The sequence below is a fragment of the Haliotis cracherodii genome, unplaced genomic scaffold (genome assembly GCF_022045235.1).
Source record: "Haliotis cracherodii isolate W230 unplaced genomic scaffold, xgHalCrac1.p SCAF_1, whole genome shotgun sequence".
NCBI classification, from domain to species: domain Eukaryota; kingdom Metazoa; phylum Mollusca; class Gastropoda; order Lepetellida; family Haliotidae; genus Haliotis; species Haliotis cracherodii.
This window is the reverse complement of record NW_027266264.1, coordinates 7,042,541-7,061,142: the sequence shown is the minus strand read 5'-3', so window position 1 is coordinate 7,061,142 and position 18,602 is coordinate 7,042,541. Positions and strand designations below refer to the sequence as shown.

General features: G+C 35.9%; 1 protein-coding gene across 8 annotated transcripts in view; it reads right to left on the bottom strand.

Annotated features, from left to right (window-relative positions):
• LOC139471859 (zwei Ig domain protein zig-8-like) overlaps positions 1-18,602 on the bottom strand; it is a 226,820-nt gene that overhangs the window by 72,416 nt on the left and 135,802 nt on the right. For 6 of the 8 annotated variants that reach the window (XM_071254372.1, XM_071254364.1, XM_071254407.1 and 3 more), the window contains one exon: positions 16,676-16,804. The gene's annotated coding sequence lies outside the window, so the exon portion shown is untranslated. Of the gene's footprint in view, positions 1-3,448; positions 3,785-16,675; positions 16,805-18,602 lie in introns of those variants that run through there. The other 2 variants (XM_071254402.1, XM_071254396.1) reach the window with 2 other exon arrangements.

Sequence of the window (18,602 nt, the reverse complement as noted above, 5' to 3'; positions counted from 1 at the left end):
AACGTGCAGACTGCAGGATTTGCAAAGTATGTGTACTGGGCATCAACAGATATTTTCCAAATATTTTCATGTTTTTAATCAAGGTTCTCACGTGATTTTATGCATTTCATGAGGTAAGACTCCTTTTATTACAAAACAGATTTTGATCATGAAACAGATCATTCTTGCTGGGCGCTGCCATTTTGTTTGAAACAAACGCTAGTGACATGAAAGGTGGAATCTGATTGGTCAAGAGAGGAGCATAGAAGGGACATAACTCATAACAGCCACCGGTGGCGCTACGATCATACCAGAAATTCCAGCCTAGTTCGGCAAAGGTAGAAACTAGACTTCTAGAGTCAGTTAACTCCCTTCCAACAGGAAGATGTTAAAGGGTTTTCTCCAATCCAGTATAGTGTTCTGTCTAGTCTAGTACAATGTATCTAATTTGGAGTTGTTACAAATGGAGAAGGCATACTCCTCTTGTCCTCACATGAAGATGTTGATATAACCATGTGCAATGTCAGCGTTAGGACTGTACTCTGCTAAGTGTCAGAAAAATTTAAAGGTCAGACGGGTGAGGAGGGTTTGATGAAACACCCTGTTCTATTTTTGATTCAGGGTATCATATTGCACTACAAGGAACTGATTGAGTACACTGTGCACAAGATAGCTGTATCTGCTAATGTTGAGCAGACACACAAGTATTCAGATGTCAGCATGTCACTAGATCTTGTCTGCCATTACAGCCTTTACTGTTCACTTTGGTTCAGTTTGCAAGCTCAGTAGGGGACTTATCAAATCTCGAACTGACCTTGTATTCAAACTACCATGCATTCCATGAACAAACATTGTTTATCATATAACTACATGTGTCAGCATGATGTAGAACTTTTTTTCTTCAAGCATTTATTTGTACCTTCAATACCTGCTTTGAAGATCTGTGACCTCTGTTATATACACTGATACCATCATTACTGTACTGCTTTATATGTCTTTGTCTGACTTGGTATGACTTTGTACAACTTATGCAATTAATCATACCAAAATATAATTTTATGCTATCAAAATTAGTGGTTTTTTAAATGTTCATTTCTTAACTAAGATTGACATAATCATTTAACTGAATTTTTGAATGGGCAGTATTTTAATCCCAAAGGACAATATAGCTCACTCTTTCACGATGATTAAAGCAACTGTCCAACCTGTTGATTCCATTCCTGGAATTAGAATTACAATAGAACACGGATAGAGTGAACAAACGAACTGTTAAAAAAACTCGATTTATCTCCTATATATATCATATATAATTTACGTACATAACAAACTCTCTACAGTGAACTAACGGATATAGCGAAGCTATATCTGATCCTCGACAAGCCCATCTACCACAAATTAGTGACTAGTATAGCGAACTGAGAAATCTCACTCAGTGTCAAGTGTCACTGACAATTCAACTTTGTTCAACTGGCATTATGTTAATCTTACATGTCCATGTAATTTGGACCAATCTTGTCTGTAAAACAAACAGTGATCCTACAATTGGGTCAAAATGTTTTGAAGATATATCATTGGGTACTTTTTAACTGAATCACCGGTAGATGCGGGAGGAAACATGTATTAACATGTATGTGTGTATTATGTTTTGCTTTTGCCAAGATGGCTGACGTTTCCAAGCGAAAACGTATATAACGAACTGGTTACTCCGGTCCCTTGTAGTTCATTATATCCATGTTCTACTGTAATGGACTTACAAACAAGTAAAAGAAAAACTTATGGACAGAAACTTCAGAAACTTTCTGGGGCGGTGTGGTAGCTTAGTGGTTTAAGTGTTCACTTGTCATGGCAAAGACCTGGGTTTGATTCCAAACATGTTACAAAGTGTAAGACCCATTTCTGGTTTTCCCTGCTGTGATATTGCTGGAATATTGCTAAAAGTGGTAGAAAACCACACTCACTCACTTTAAATTTTTTGGACAATAACTAAAATATACCAAATAGATGTCTCATAGAAACAGCAATCCATTGCACCATACACACCAGTCAACGCAGATCTCTCCATACTATTCTGTACCTTATGAAAAGGCCCATCATTTAGTGCTACCAGTTTTCACAGGTGTTAATTAAGTGAACCATTTGTCCAACAAATAGGAAATTCAACTGATTTTTTACACAGGATGCACAAGTCATAACTACATGTACAGGATACTTGAAGCTTTCTGTAACATATGTTGACCAGTTAGGTCTTTACAAACAAAGCAGTGTCCTCTTATACTGACATACACTCACAATACCTCATAACAAGTTCTATTTCATGTATTTGTGAATAATAATAATAATAATAATAATTATAATAATAATACAGCAAATAAAAAATCATTTGATCATTAACAATTTACTTTTGGACATATGACAAAACACATTTATCAAACAATTGCAATATAAAAGCAATAATGAAAAGACATTAATTGACATCCTTGTTACTTCCTAGTTAACTTTGAGATGTTTGAAACATTTGGATGCTATATAATACGCATTAAGTATACGTATTACGATGAATGGCAATGAGTTGTTGCTAAAACATTTCTGCCATATTGACACAATCTATCAAACCAGCAAAGGAACAAATAATAACACTAATTAAAGTTGAATTACTTTGCCATTTCCCCTCTCATCTTTCAGTTCAATCATTCTAATTATCAGATTCAATGTACATTTGAAATGAGAAAAGTTAATTAATGATAAAAAATGCACTCAAACATGTTGTAACTAAAACAATTCAATTACCACAACACAGAAATAAGCCACTGCAATGAGTTGATTTTATATCCCCTGTGGGAGACGATAAAATGAACTGAAATTTAAGTATTCATGTAAGAAAAATATAAACGAAAAAGCAGCTTCTACAGGCTTAATGTCAGCAATTTTCTATACTTCCATGATCCAAGTGCTAATCCTATGAGCAAAATATGCCCACTCCCAGATTCTCAAGGAGTAACTGCTAACGCTTACTAGTAACAGTTTGTCTGACATTATTATATTGGCAGGTATCATCTATAATACAAATTAAAGAATTGTTGCTATTTTGACCTTTGATAAGATTCTTGTTATATACTTTTAAGTTATATAGATCTGACAATATAATTTTTACCTTTTAATCACAATGCCCTTTATGATTTAATTATTACACTATTGATAAAATATGAAAGTAAAAAATGATCACAATCAAAATGGGAAAAAATATGCGATTTCATATTCCAAGGCTTAAATCACCCTTGTGTAAATAAGGCATGGGGTATTTATGAAGAATTCACAATCTCCTTGAGTACTAAATATAATCCTTGTGGTGAGAATGATATGGTACTAAACATACAATCCCAAATGAAACAACACTCCTGTGAGCTACCATTATAACATGAGTAGGACAACAATATTAGACATGGATCGTGTAAGCCTAAGCCATACTCACCTTGCCTGAGCCCAGTGTGACTCTCACTGTCCCCATTCAGACTACAGTGATAATGGCATGCCACATCCCACTGTTACATCATAAAATCCGTCCTTGTCATTGACTCAACACCTCTGTATTGACTACAATAGAGTACCGCTGCTCTCCAATTACAGTCTCACATCCCAAAGCCACAGATCTGACCAATCGCATCCTGTAGCCCTCTCGTTACCTGTTTTCCCTTTGGGCACGTGGGTAGCAAGGGTTTGAATTTTACGCAAAGCCTCGAATCAATACGTTAATCCTTCCTAAAAAGTCGCTTAGGCAAAGCAGGCATACCTTTCCCAACCACGAGCATTCTCAACTGTCAGGCTGAGGCGGTGAAAGCGGCTGTAGTGAAGTGAGGTGTTTAGTCACATGCTATGTAAACTATCTATCCAACATAGTTTATCATCACAATTGGCCATGTATTGACAAGCAGAAAGACCAGAATCTGAAGATTATGCCCTCCTTCAAGCTTGCTAAGTGTAAGTTTACACAAGCGGTCGATATTCAACAGACCAGGGACAAGCGTATAGGCAAATGCACCATGTCACTGTAGTGCCTTTTGACACCCTCAGTATCATCTATTTACAGTTGTGCAATTGCCGTAATTTCAGCTTCCGTTTCATTCATTATTCTTGTTATATCTTTATGACTCAAGCTTTTTATCCTGTCAATTTGGTGGAGTTTGAGTAAAGTTCACAAGTTATAGTTCCATTGGAGCATGTTAATGTCATGAAATATTCCACTTGGTTCAGCCTCGTGTTGATGTCTGACTTCCCTGAAAGCTGCCTTGCATCAAACAACCTCTTACTACAGCCCTGGCTCTTGCAAAACATCCTCAAGCTGAGCACCAGTTTCACTATTATTGATCATGTCTACATTAAGCTTGTCATGTGTCACATTTAGAAATGTAAAATTTAGACATATTAAAGTCATTCAAACAAAATGAAGCTCTTTTAAGATCCAAAGGACGATATTGATTTTTTTGTTACCTAAAACCTCCATGGCGAACATGTAGAAAAACTCCCCTGAGACAAAAGCAAACCCAGTACTATTATTGACTTTTATTATATGTCTAAAACATCAGTATGAATACAGAAATAATACACACAAAAACGTGCCAGAAAACTATCTAGTCAGTAAACAAAGTCAGTAAATGATATTTTCCAGAATTTTAAATTACCACTTTTACACCTGGCATTTGTCCAAACAGTTTAACACATTAGGGAGGTTGTTATAATCAATATTGGTTACAAGGTTTACTGAACTAGCTGAACATAATCACTATCAAGGTGCATTGGACAGCACAGGTCTGTCAATATAATCAAACTATATTGACCAACCAGCTTCACATCACAACAATGCTACATGACACATTGTGCAACAATGTCAACAGTTAGATAAAAGTGACAAGGAAACTGCCCTTCCTAGGGAGATTGAATACACTATGGATCCTGCCAACTCCTTATGGAGTCAGAGTAAAACAGTGATCAAATCCCCAGTATTGTCATTGTACTAAGATGTGTAAGCCATACACCATTTATCCAGTCATGTGAATCGGACCATGGTAAGAACACTTTCTTTGCAGATCCTACCTCATGTTTGATTCAAGAAGACAAAATTTAATCGGTCCTTGTATTCTATGACAGAAATCAATATGCAAATCGGCTGTAAACTGGTAATGAAAACGATAACGGAATGTTAAGTGATGAAGTAATTAGAAAAACCACCACACAAATTGTTATTGCAAATATCTTGTAAGCATAAAATCAGATGACTATTCAATACATTAGCACTCACATGACACAAGTGATATTATAAGTATCTAGTTAGTGTCATCTCAGGAACATCTGAGACACATGAGAACACACTTACTCATATTATATATTATTCACAGATCCTGATACACCTTTGCTGAAAATTTCTGGTTCTTTAATAGAAACTGAGATTCAGTGATTTCATATGACCGAACCTCTATGAGTGAGTTTGGTTTAACACCACTTTCTGCAGTATTTCAGTCGTATTACAGTGTGAACTTGAGGTGGGATGAAAGTTTGAAATGATGGAGGTCGTTGACCACTTTGGTGAAACCGACAAGCACAGGAATAATGCTGACAAACCTAGAAACATAATCAGGGTATATTGGGATTCAAACCCACGATCACTTGTTTCTGGGAAGTGTGATACCTTAGATGACTTTGCACCACCTGCCAATCAATCTTGATATAAGCCAGGTACCAGTACTCATGTAAAATTGTACAACACCAAATACTCATAAGCCATTGTCATTTGATGAAATCTACACTTGGAGCTCTTTTCCCATTTGAAGATTACCCTCATCTGCATAACTGATTATATCAGTAATGTTGACAAACACATCCACCTGTAATTCAATTCACATGTGTTTGTAACACCTTTCGTCGTGACAGGATGAATTTACGAAACTACAAAATATATGAAAATAACTTGTCCCAGCAGCATAATTAACCACCATTAAACTTCACAAGGGACAGGATATTCACAAACTTAGTGAGTGTAACATACCTTATGCTGTCTGAAAAGGATTGTATTATCTTTTTGTTTGTTTGTTGTTTAACGCCGCACTCAGCAATATTCCAGCTATATGAGAGCGGTCTGTAAATAAGTGAGTCTGGACCAGAGAATCCAGTGATTGATATCATGAGCTTCGATCCAAGGAATTGGGATACAATGACATGCATCAACCAAGTCAGCGAGCCTGACCACCCTATTCTGTTAGTCGCCTCTTACGACAAGCATAGTCACTTTTCACGGCAAGCAAGGGTTATTGAAGACCTATTCTAACCCGCATCTTCACGGGTGGATTATATTATCTATATCACACACATTGTACCAATAGGAACTAAATGTTTATCATATTTCACACAAAATACTGATTTGCCAGGAGTATATTAGATAGTTTCCAGGTCCTTGTGACATCAATATTGCTGGAATATTGCTGACTGCAGGGATAAACAACATTCACACTTGTTACCTTAACCTTCAGACCAATAGATTTGTATTAAATTCTTTTTAATGCATCGACTGTCATAGATCATAAGAGCATAGAGAAAATTCAGATGAAATGAGTCTATTTTACATATATTATGTCCAGAGAAACATTACATACCTTATTCCTTGTTAAATCATTTGTCCAAATATGTTTTGCTGTATGAGATATTGATGAGCACAATACCATAATCAGAAATGATTTGTTTGAAAATTAATCATGAAATAAAAACAGATTGCAGAAAGATACCAAAAATAAAATATAAAGTCTATTCTTCTACATGTATTTGCAATCATTATTTGACCCTGTACATTTGGACAACATATCAAGCTGTTTAATACCTTAATCATAAGTAATACTGTCATGATACTTTAGATCACAGGCACTTATTCACTGATAGGCTGATTTATCCAAGAAGCATAAACCTATCCTATTCCCTGATTTACAACTGTATTCTGCAACTAATGCCCAATCTCTCCTCCCCAAGGAACACTATGAGGCAGAATAGGTCTGGCACTTCATGCTTGTTATATGAGCCGTCCAAAATTGATATGGAGTGGTTACAAAGTGTTACCTAACTGATTGGATCATCGTTCATGCTATCCACACCTCGTTCTTCTTGTCCAGGGTTGATTATTTTCAGACTACTTTGATCGAACTTCGGCAACGTCTCAAGAGTCTACATGTTGAATGTCTTAGAAAATTGTTCAAACAGTATAATGGTAGACAGTTAGAGGACATTTCCAATTGTGAATGCATCAGTGACAAAATGATGTCTGTGCAATTACCCATTTTTGTACAATCTGTGGGTTTTGTTTCCAGGTGAAGTGCCTTTGCATGTGTTTGTGATGCAGAATTTTACACCATGCAGAAATGTGCACCCTGTACACACAAATTCATTGAACGGATCCACCAAATCATTATTATTGGGTCTTGAAGGAACACACAATAATAGTCATTGTACCAAATTCTTCACAAGAATCATACAGGTCCCGTTATTAAAGTAATCATTAAATATTACACCATTTCATTACTTTACAGTAACCTCATATTTAAGGACCCTTGAAATTAGTTGCTGGCTTTCCCCTGAAATCCTTGTTTTGAGAATGTAGGTAAAACTCTGCTGATGGGTGCCACCAGGGGGCTGGATACGCTCACCTTTTTTTTAGAGATTCATAAACACATGCTGGTGGATGGATATCTTTCAAGATATTGCACCATGCTGCATTTTTATCATCACAACGATAATCAATAAATACATGGGATTTTCTAGACATAACAAAGACATAATGGAGAAACAATAGTAACATTATTCAAATATATATCTAAAAAAAACACACAAAGGAGATTGTGTAATTGTTGCCTATCTCTCTGTCAAAACCTGAGCCTGTGTCATGTGTTTGTGACAGGTGCCAACGATGGGGCTGAATATGCTAACATTTTGGCGAACACCTGGTATCATCACTGTCTGATAGGGTTTGATAAACACATGCTCTCATAAACAGTCGGAATCAAGCAATCAACTCTGCTTTAGTGGCTATGGATAGGTTTTTGTCACTTGTATTAGAATATATTGTTGGTATAAGTCTGTGGAAATCATTCCTGACATTCCTGATCATTAGTAAATGATCTATAGTGGATAATGTGGATTGAAAAATATACAGCAAAAATACTTGAACAAGTGAAGATAAAGTTAGTATTGTCTTTATCAAATAGAGAATGCAAACCATGATGGTTTTCTAATTCATTAGATTTTTAGAACACATGAGTTAAGTATTTATTACCAGTTCTGAACTGCATGATATTTACCAAATTGACAATATCTAAAACGCAAAATTATCAAATAGACTGAGGGACTATTTTATTTCCTGATTCTTTAACTAACCATGTATTAACAAACATTGTTCATGCATTAATATGCAAAATTGACCATTGAAACGCATTTTGCTCCACCAGCAAATTCAAGAGCAATGTACTCCTTGTCTATTCTGTAAATCTCTGTTTACTGACAGGCATCACAATTTGTACAAAGAGAATTTTACCTCGGCCAATTTCCTCTCTGATGCAAGTATCAAACTTGGTATGCAAACCCCATCTTGTCAATATGAAGATGCAAGTATCAAACTTGGTATGTAAACCCCATCTTGTAAATATGAAGGTGAGCCTACTAGGCAGCGCAAAGTGAATGAGTATGCTGCCAGTACAAAGATGGTTCTTTGTCTCAAGTGCTTCTCTATTCAATGATGACATCAATCGGGTTTCTACTTGAGACATGAGTTGTTGGTTTGCCATCATCTCAATCAAATTTGTGCATTCCCCAGTTGATCAATAGTAATAACGGCTTGTTGTAGTAATGAGAACAGGTCATGAGCTAGATAAACGAACTGGACAAAAGATATTGAAGATAGATTGATGAAGTATGTACCCTGTACTATTAATGTACACTTTGAATACACTTACAGTAAAAGGGGGCCCTAAAATGAAACCTTTAATGAGATTTTTTATGAAACGAATGAAAAGTTGTAGATTAAAGGCTTTTTATCGCTTCCCCGAGCCACATATATTGTTCCCATGGATTCCAGATCCATAACAGTCCCAGCTACTTTTCCAAATACATATAAATGTACAATCTTGCTTCTACTAACGGAATACTCATGAAAATATATGTGGTTTATGTTCCTTTCCACATTCCCAGAATTATACTTTGTCTGGATATGTCAGCCTGAAAAAAGTATATGATGTAGTATTTAATCTTGCTACAGTTCACAACACGTTTCAGCCATGTCATCAGGTCTGCAGAAAGTACCCTGTGTGGTGTCATTATTTGTGAGCTTTGCTTTTTATGCAAGGTGACCATACACAAAGGCAGGGCATTTTGTTATAGGATATGCCATCACAAAATTTCATTTTACAGAATTGCTTTATCTCTTTCTGCCATGTCAGTTAACTTAATCACATAATAAAATAAACATCAATAGCAGCTCAATATGGGAAGGGTATTGTCATTCAAACATCACATTTATTTATTAATGCTCTTTACAAACATACTTAATAGATGTCACACCTTTCTTTTTACTGCTGACCTTATGCTTTGAAAATTAATTCTGTACACAAGCCATTAAAAATAAATAGCCAGAGTTGATAATTGATTATCCATAAACATCACAATGTTGTGGTTCATCCTCATAATGTGCTACACATGAACTCCTTAAACACACCCATGGGCTATAGGCCTTCATTCTAAACTGGGCTCTTTACAGAGGCACATCAGCAGTTTACTGCTTACAATACACACCCATGGGCTATAGGCCTTCGTTCTGAACTAGGCTCTTTACAGAGGCACATAAGCAGTTTACTGCTTACAATACACACCCATGGGCTATAGGCCTTCATTCTGAACTGTGCTCTTTACAGAGGCACATCAGCAGTTTACTGCTTACAATACACACCCATGGGCTATAGGCCTTCATTCTGAACTGGGCTCTTTACAGGGGCACATCAGCAGTTTACTGCTTACAATACACACCCCTGGGCTATAGGCCTTCATTCTGAACTGTGCTCTTTACAGAGGCACATCCTGTTTTCACCAGCTCGACTGAGTATTTCCCAAATGCTTTCATGGGGGACCTACAATGTGAAATGATCCTAAGAACTACTTTCTATCACGATAAAGCTCAAGGATACACATGCCAAGTTAGGCTAAAGACTTGCCATACTTTGAAATGTCATCATCCAAGGCCTCAAATTACTTGAGACAAACCTATTTCCTAAACTTGGAGAGTAGTCATGAGTAGTTGAATTTACCTAATGTCATGCATACAGTAATATATATCGCTGTCTATAAAGCAACACCACGTATAAGGCGACCCCCCAGTTCAAAATTATGCCTGTATCAGTGAGGCAGGACATACTCACATTTTCCACAATTTTTTTTGCAAAACAATAGAACAACTCAGTATATTTAGTGATCTAAGAATCTGTTGCTTTCATTTCATTTCATCTTAATATTGATATTTTATACTATTATTTCTCATGTACCATCGTTGGTGGGTCTTTCTTAAAAGTAAACTGAACTGACTTAAAAGGTGCTTAAGAAGTTCCTTGACAGTTTCAAAAGTTCATTTTATAAAGATGGACAGAGTTCGAGATATGCTGTGTTTTGGTGTAAAATACTGATGAAATAAACTGAAATATACAAACAAATCAAATCTGCTATTACGATAAAATATGCTATTGAAATAAAACTAATGTGCATATTACAACTGTTTTACAAAGTGATTGTGTATCAGCCAATACGGATACATTCGGGAAAAGCTTTTGCTAAAAACTAACCCGAATAGTGCCTAATCAATGTTTCTTAAACAGTCATTGATTGGAGATTAACAAATAGCGCGCCTTTCTTACAATGCTAGGTTTTGCAAACAAAAATGGCTTCCTGGATAGGGAGCCACAAGCAGACGCAGATGTGTATACTCATATTCATTTAGGTTTCCCATGATTGTTATGAAAAAGGTTTTCAAGTTAAAATAGGCAAATGTCAAGAAACAGGTGGGTAAAATGCCCTCTAACAATTGTGGATACTGCATCAAAATCAAACCCCTGGATAAAATACAGAAAAGCTTATCTAGAGCTCTGGATGGAGATCATACCAGGTGTTTTTGCTTCACTTTCCATAAGTCATAATACATAAATTATTTGATTTTCCATCAGTTTGCCTCTCTACAATACACAAAGAAACTAGCAAATGATTCACTTGTTTCTTTACTTAAAATAATAATGAAATATCATATACATAGTCCTATCTAACATTCAAGCTTCATTAAAGTTATTTTGCACAGGTTCCTTTAACAGTTTTGAATATACTTATATAATAAACAATGAAATGCCTCCAGACACACAGTTTGGATGGATTCTTTTTTAAATTAACGGTGACTTGAGGAATGTTTGTTCACATATGCATATCAAATAGTTATACTACATACCTTAATAATTTCTTTTTCATAAGAACAAAGTTTAGTGCACGAGTGAAAACAAAAATGGCTGAAGTATAATTTATACTTTGCTAACACAACACATGGTATTTATCCAACGTTTCAACATTTCATGCTGCAGGATGGACATAAAACTACTTTCATCAACCAAAAGGACAGAAATAGTTCAGCTGTGACCGTACCACTAGACAGATTGAGTGGGTTGGGTTAAATGTCACTTTGAACAATATTTCTGTTGCATTATTTTGTGACATGTATGAGGAAGCCTTCAAAGATATTTACCACTTTGGTAAAAGCAAAAAAGCACAGGTAAGGCGTTGATAGAGCCAAGGACCCTGATCAGGGTGACCTCTTGAATTCAAACCCACAATAAGTGTATCCTGGCTGAGCTAAGAACAACATACAGTATGTAAATCACTGGGCTCCCCATGAATGAAGTTCACATGGTCAGACAGTTCCTGTGATTGTTTGAATTAGGGGATTAGCATCAGTTATACAGTTCATTTTATCTCCCATGGAATAAAAACTAAAACTTTAACGGTTAATGTAAGGGCCATGTGGTGGTATCTTTCAAAAGACGTTTACTGAATAGGGAGTTTTTTGTTATATTTGAGTTCACCTTACTATACATATTTCCTAATTTACATTTTCACATCAGTGAACCAAACTATCCGGACGTTAAGTAATAAGTACTCTTTTAACCCTGTGGATCCATACATTTTTCATTTCTTAAAAGATGGTGCTATATCTATTTATAGCTAACAAATAAGTTTCTTACAAATTTGAAATGTTGCTCAAATGATTTTCTTTATGAAAATATGGCAGAAATGTTCACTACTTTCTCACTGAAAAGGTATGTGCTTAATTTAGGAAACCATGATGGCAACTTGGTTTAAAGCACTATCTTTATAAATTGGAAACAAAAAAACGTTATTCTGAGATGAATGCATTAGACCTGGTCAATCAGCATGGGCAGTACTCAACTGATCCAGAATATTCCAAATGAATCTATGTTGTACACGGCATAAAGTTAGGACTTGAATTATTTATTTAGTTGGTATGTCTAAGGGGAACACAAAAAAGACCTTTCTCAAAGAAACTAGCCCAATTAGCCTTGTTCTGCTATATATGTATTGAAAACGAATGAAATCAAAATAAACAGGTAATTCTTTCATTCAGTTTTTATATCAACCTATGCAACCACTTTATTCAATGTTATTACAATAAAATGTAAGTGCACCCAAAAAGACACAGGAGTTTTTCGTGAATATTGTGCAGGAGTGACACGAAGGTGGTCTGATATGAACCTTTATCTTCAATAATAGTTGCCAATGTGTGAAGCCCATTTCTGGTGTACCCCACCATGTTATTACTACAATATTGATATTGGAAATAATGGCAGAGTAAAATCCAACTCACTCACCCAATCACCCACCCACCCACCCACCCACTCACTCACTCACTCACTCATACTTCCCACCCACCCACCATAATACTTGCAATATGATAGAACGTAAAGTTTTAAAATTGAATCCATGGCCATACAAGAACCCTAAAACTATGCAAGCCAAGTCAAAGTTACAGGCCATTTCACACGACAGAAATAACCGTTCACACTGACATGGTTAAAATTGGTTCAGAAATCTGTGAGACAGCTTTCCAACAGAAAATGTGTCAGCACTTGGTCAGATGGTGTAACATACACAATTATGATGCCATGAATTCCAACACAAAAGACATATGCAGTATATATTGAATGTGCACATCAATACACAAATAAATGGCTCAGTAATGTGCCAAAATCAAATGTCAGTATGACAGTCAAGTAAAGAATCGGATCAGAATTCTGTGGGCATGTTTCATAGACGCTATTCCTTGGATCATATACACCAAATATGAACTTCCTAAATCCAGTGAATTCAGATATGTAAAAAATTGAGTGAGTGAGTGAGTTGGGTTTAACGCCGCTTTTAACAGTATTCCAGTTATATCGCGGCGTGTCAGCTTAATGTGGGAGGAAAGCCCGAAGTGATGCAGGTCTCAGACGTTTACCACTTTGGTGAAACCCACGAGCACGGGTATGGAGCTGACAAACCTAGAAACCTAATCGGGGCGAACCGGGATTCGAACCCACAATCATAGGTTTCTGGCATGCCCAAGGGACACAACTCTGCACAGCGAATCGCGGCGCCTTAGACAACTGGGCCAGTCAAAAATGGAGCCAAACTACATGAATGATGGGACAGTAGAAGGTCAGAAAAGTTTGATCAAATACCATAATATGTTAAGTAACATGTGGTACAATTACTAACTGCATTCTAGATTTAACAATAGTTCAAGCAGAATCAAGGCATGGACAAAAATGACAAATTCAATATGGACGTTGTGGCATCGATGTTCAAAATTGGATCAGAACTCTCTTTTTTGAAACACTGTTGTAGGAATGTCATATTCAAAATGTCGGATTTATTATTATCGATTATCCAGTGATTCATATCTCATTTCTATGATGATAAATACCATGGACCCATTTGCTACTGAGTTCAATTTGAATGACACAATACTGAAATTAGCTGTCCAATCTAACTGCATTCATACAGGATAGAAATTATGTGTGAAGTCACTGATAAGAAAAATGAACATAATGACTTCACTTTCCTAAATGGAGCTATGATAGCGAATATACATTGTAAGTTGTATTTATCTTATTGACATGTTTTAATATGACATTGTAAAAGAATTCAAACAAAAGCAAAATTGATAGATAAACAGCTGTTCGATTGAGCTGAGGTTAACTTGCTCTATATCATGTGACTTTCATTGACTCAGAAAAAGCGAGCGCCTTTTTGCTTTGAAACAGTGTATAAGGGATTTATTCTGCCTCTCAGAAATCCACATGCAGTAATTCCCTCCAAGGATACATTTATATCAAGATGGAAGTATTTTATCAAGATCACATGGACCAATCAGATTTCATCATTCTTGCATGGAAGTATGATAAGCATATTTATCTAAATACGACAGAGATGTAATTCACTAGATAAGTGTGTATGTACATTTAAAGGGGTATTCTGAGGCTAAAATAACTACAAACACATACCCTTGTAAGGTAACAAGACATACATGCTGCATATAAAATTTCACAATAATACATGCAGACATATAGCTCCACTAGAACAAAATGACTCTTACTTCTACAAACATAATCATGTTTGCATTGTGAAATGATATCCCACTCGCACAGATTAACTTGACCATTGTCTGTGTACATTGTAGGCAAAATATCTCTATTTGAAAACCTTGGTCAGGTCATCATAATGGTTATAGATGATCTGTCCATCCTGCAGTAAATCATGTCAGGACTTTCGGTTCATATATTAAGTGAGGTGAGATGGGTCATGTTCAGGATTATTGCTCTTACATGGTGACGTACATGCACATGTGTATGTGGCTGCTTGTCCCAGCCCTGACTTATACCGGTTTTATAGTGCTAAGCCCACTGAGATACATCACAGTTTAACATGGATATTACAAATAGATTTCAAAATGCATTTCCTGATTCTTTTTAATCTGAGAACCTTTCTTGTTAATTCAAGTCTTAATTCAGTTTCATTAAAGATTACAAGGAGAATGATATTTTGCAGCTTTTGATCTTTTGAACTGTGAAGTACCTTGAGCGGATGGACTAGTGCTGCATCATCTGATATAGTTCTCAATAGATGCAAGGTATATGACCAAACATTACTGAAACAACACTTAGACTGACACACTTAAGAATAATATAATGGCAAGACAGTTTAGTGAACCCATACCTTTTTCAACGTACATATATATATTTGTACATGACATTTTGAAGTGATGAATTGCACCTTTGCAATTCAAGCACTACCATTTACACTATAAATGATTTATGTCACCCAAGAAAGAATTCAGGTTACTTCAGAATCTTATCCTGTTGTTCAATATTGTACATGGCTGTTCATATGTCACTTCCTCATACCTGCATGAACAATCTACCTCTCTCACAGTCTGTGTAAGTTGCAAAACAAACAAATATTTTTACATACTAAAAAAAAAATAAGTTAGGGATCATGAATATTTTTGACAATTTTTTATGAAATTGTGCTGTCTTCAATATTAATATCCCCATAAATATTTATGATTCCTTGACTTTTTTGTTCAGAATATGAAACAAACTTTCATAATATCCCTTAATTCCTTCAAACCTCATGGATAACCATAACTGATATTTTATACACCACAATTTTAAAACAATCACTCAACTACAAAAACAACCCACTGAATGTTAAATCTTCAACCTAATAGATTCACCATGTACCACGATTAACCTTGAATCTGGTATTCACAGTGATCACTAAATGTCAAAACATGGTTCACAACTATCTGTAGTATACCATGATAGTCAATATTTCAAGCATGTATCAAAATTGTATTTCCCTAAGACACGGCTAAAGCCAGTAAGAAATATGTCAACACAAACTAGCCACATTTGCACATAAGTGGTTGCAGTCAGTCAGCTCATTCATTAGAGCAGGGACCAGATGTCAAATAAACAGGACTAAAGTGAAATGAAAAGCTGCAAGGTACATTTCATTCTGTGATGATACGCATCATTTCACAAGTCAATTTAACTATCAGTACCAGTATTAGATAAGTCTGTAAAGTTGTACTCAAGATTATGTCTTTCAGGAATATTTTATAGTTTTGAGTCTGATCATATATTGGTATTGTCATAAAATAACATGGACTGACATAGCATAGTGATTGTGACTTTTGGAGGATATCGACACTTCTCTTTCTCATGTTTCATCCATCTTAGAAAACATTCTTGCAATCAATACTACTCTGAAACTCTGCATTGTGATATGTGTCATGTTGTGAAAACAAACTCAAAGCATTACAATACATGCCATATAATGACTTCATTGTATTATTCCTGGCATATTACAGTGACATATAAAACAATGTCATGAGGATGCCATTCTCAAATTGCTCATACAAAAAACATCTACTGTCATCTTTAAAAATGATTAAGTGCTTTTCATATCTTTAAAGAGTAAAGTTCACATAAAGGCTTAAATTAGCAAACCCTGATATGTGATGGATGAATAATCAGTCAGCATAGCATATCATACACTTGTTAAAACAAATTTTGAATCTTACCTTCAAGCAGTTCCTTATTCAAAGGTAATAATCCTCATCCAATATGCAGTAAATCCTTCTGAAGCAGAACGGTTCAAGCAAGGAAGAGAGAGGGAGAACAAACCCCATCGCTGCCACCAAACTACTAATCTGAAAGTCAGAAGGAGTGCAGCTATCAGTGGTGGGTATTCATCAGTCATATGATGCCATGATATTTACCATCAATAAAGCCTCAGCCCAGGCTGGTGAGAGATGGAGCTGGGACAGTGCGGAGCAGGTTTCCTAACACGGGGATTTTAGCTTGCCTTAACATCTGCCTGCATGGCAAGGGGAATCAATTATCCCACCTGGTAAGGGGTGGGGACCATGCTGGGCAGGGTTAAACAGCGCAGTGCTCTTGGTCATTACAAGCCTGATAATCAGAGGAACCATAAGGTGGGTATATGGTCATGGCAAGTGTGAACCGCTCGACTTTGAGCAAATCACAGGGTTCTATGAAATATGAAGTAATTAGTTTCCCAGGCATGATTTCCCATTCTATTTCTACCAGAAGACCAACTGATACGTGGCTGAACATATAGTGATAACCATGACCTCTAGGAGTATGGCAGGTATGAGCACCCCGACATGGTGTTTACAGTAGATGGAGAATACTTATATATCAGGATTTCGGATGAATTAAGAAACATGCAAGTGTAGTATAAATACAGAAACTAACCCAATTCAGAATGGAAGTGACCTTTTATTGGATATTATTTTGATATTATATTTTTTCAACATTTCTGCAACACTGGAAAAGCCCTTACGTTTCTTCAAGACAGAAGCATAGAGAGCAGTTTCAGATGTCTATGACAGAAGGTGTGAACACCGAACAATAAACATTTCCACCTTCAATCAAGGTGAATGTGTAGGTCATTTCTCATGAAAATGATAAATAATATTCTCTTGAAACCTTTAGAAGTTGTATAAGAGCAATGATTACAACATATATGAATGCAACATCTTCCCCTTATGTTTAAACAGTTTGTTTCTCAAAAGTTTAAAAAAAGAAATTCTGTCAATAACACCAACAGTTGTGTAAGTCTTTCTTGATGGGGTCATGTATTTGATATCAGCAATCTTAGGAAATGTGTTGTAACTGCCAGGATTAGTGTTTAATGACTGTTTGTTTGAAGTATTACAATGTTATTCTTACCCCCTAAGTCCTGTACAGTCATCAAATCTTTAGTAAACAGACACTAGTCCCAGTGTACATCTGAGATACAGAATACTGCTGGTCATAGGCAAAGAGAGATTACAGGTTTCCACATTCTCATCTTCATATCTAGGAAATATCATCAGCATTTATAGAGTGGATGCTGTCTTTCTGGTTGTCTGATTTACATTAATTCTTTCACAAGATATGCGCTCCAAATTCCATTCCCAATGAACACAAAGAAATTCATCCCTCTCATTCTTATCTCATCCCTGACATGGATTACACAAGCTTACACAGTACTATTCACAATACAGTGCCAGTAATGGACCAATTGGACTGAGTACACAAAACTTATTGTGAAAACATTCCAAACAACTTTACAGATTAAAGGATTCATAATGCCAACCACCATGATTTTGCTGGAACATTGTTGGCGGACCATTTATTTAACATTCACTCGCCCACTCACTTACTGACAAACATTCATACACAGATGTCACCTCATTTTAAATCAGATGTCATTATTCTAAAGAAAACGAAGATTTTTGTGTGTGCTAAAATGCTCATTAAAAGTTTCATATTTGTAGTTTCTTTTCTGGGTAAGTGTTGTACACCATAGTAGAGCTCTATTTTTTGCCAACAAAATAAAATCACATTACTGTCACGACTGTCATTTTGTTAATACATCATTGGAGAAATAACGGTAATCTAGGTGTAAGGATCTTCAGAGAAGCCGTGTTTAAGTTCACT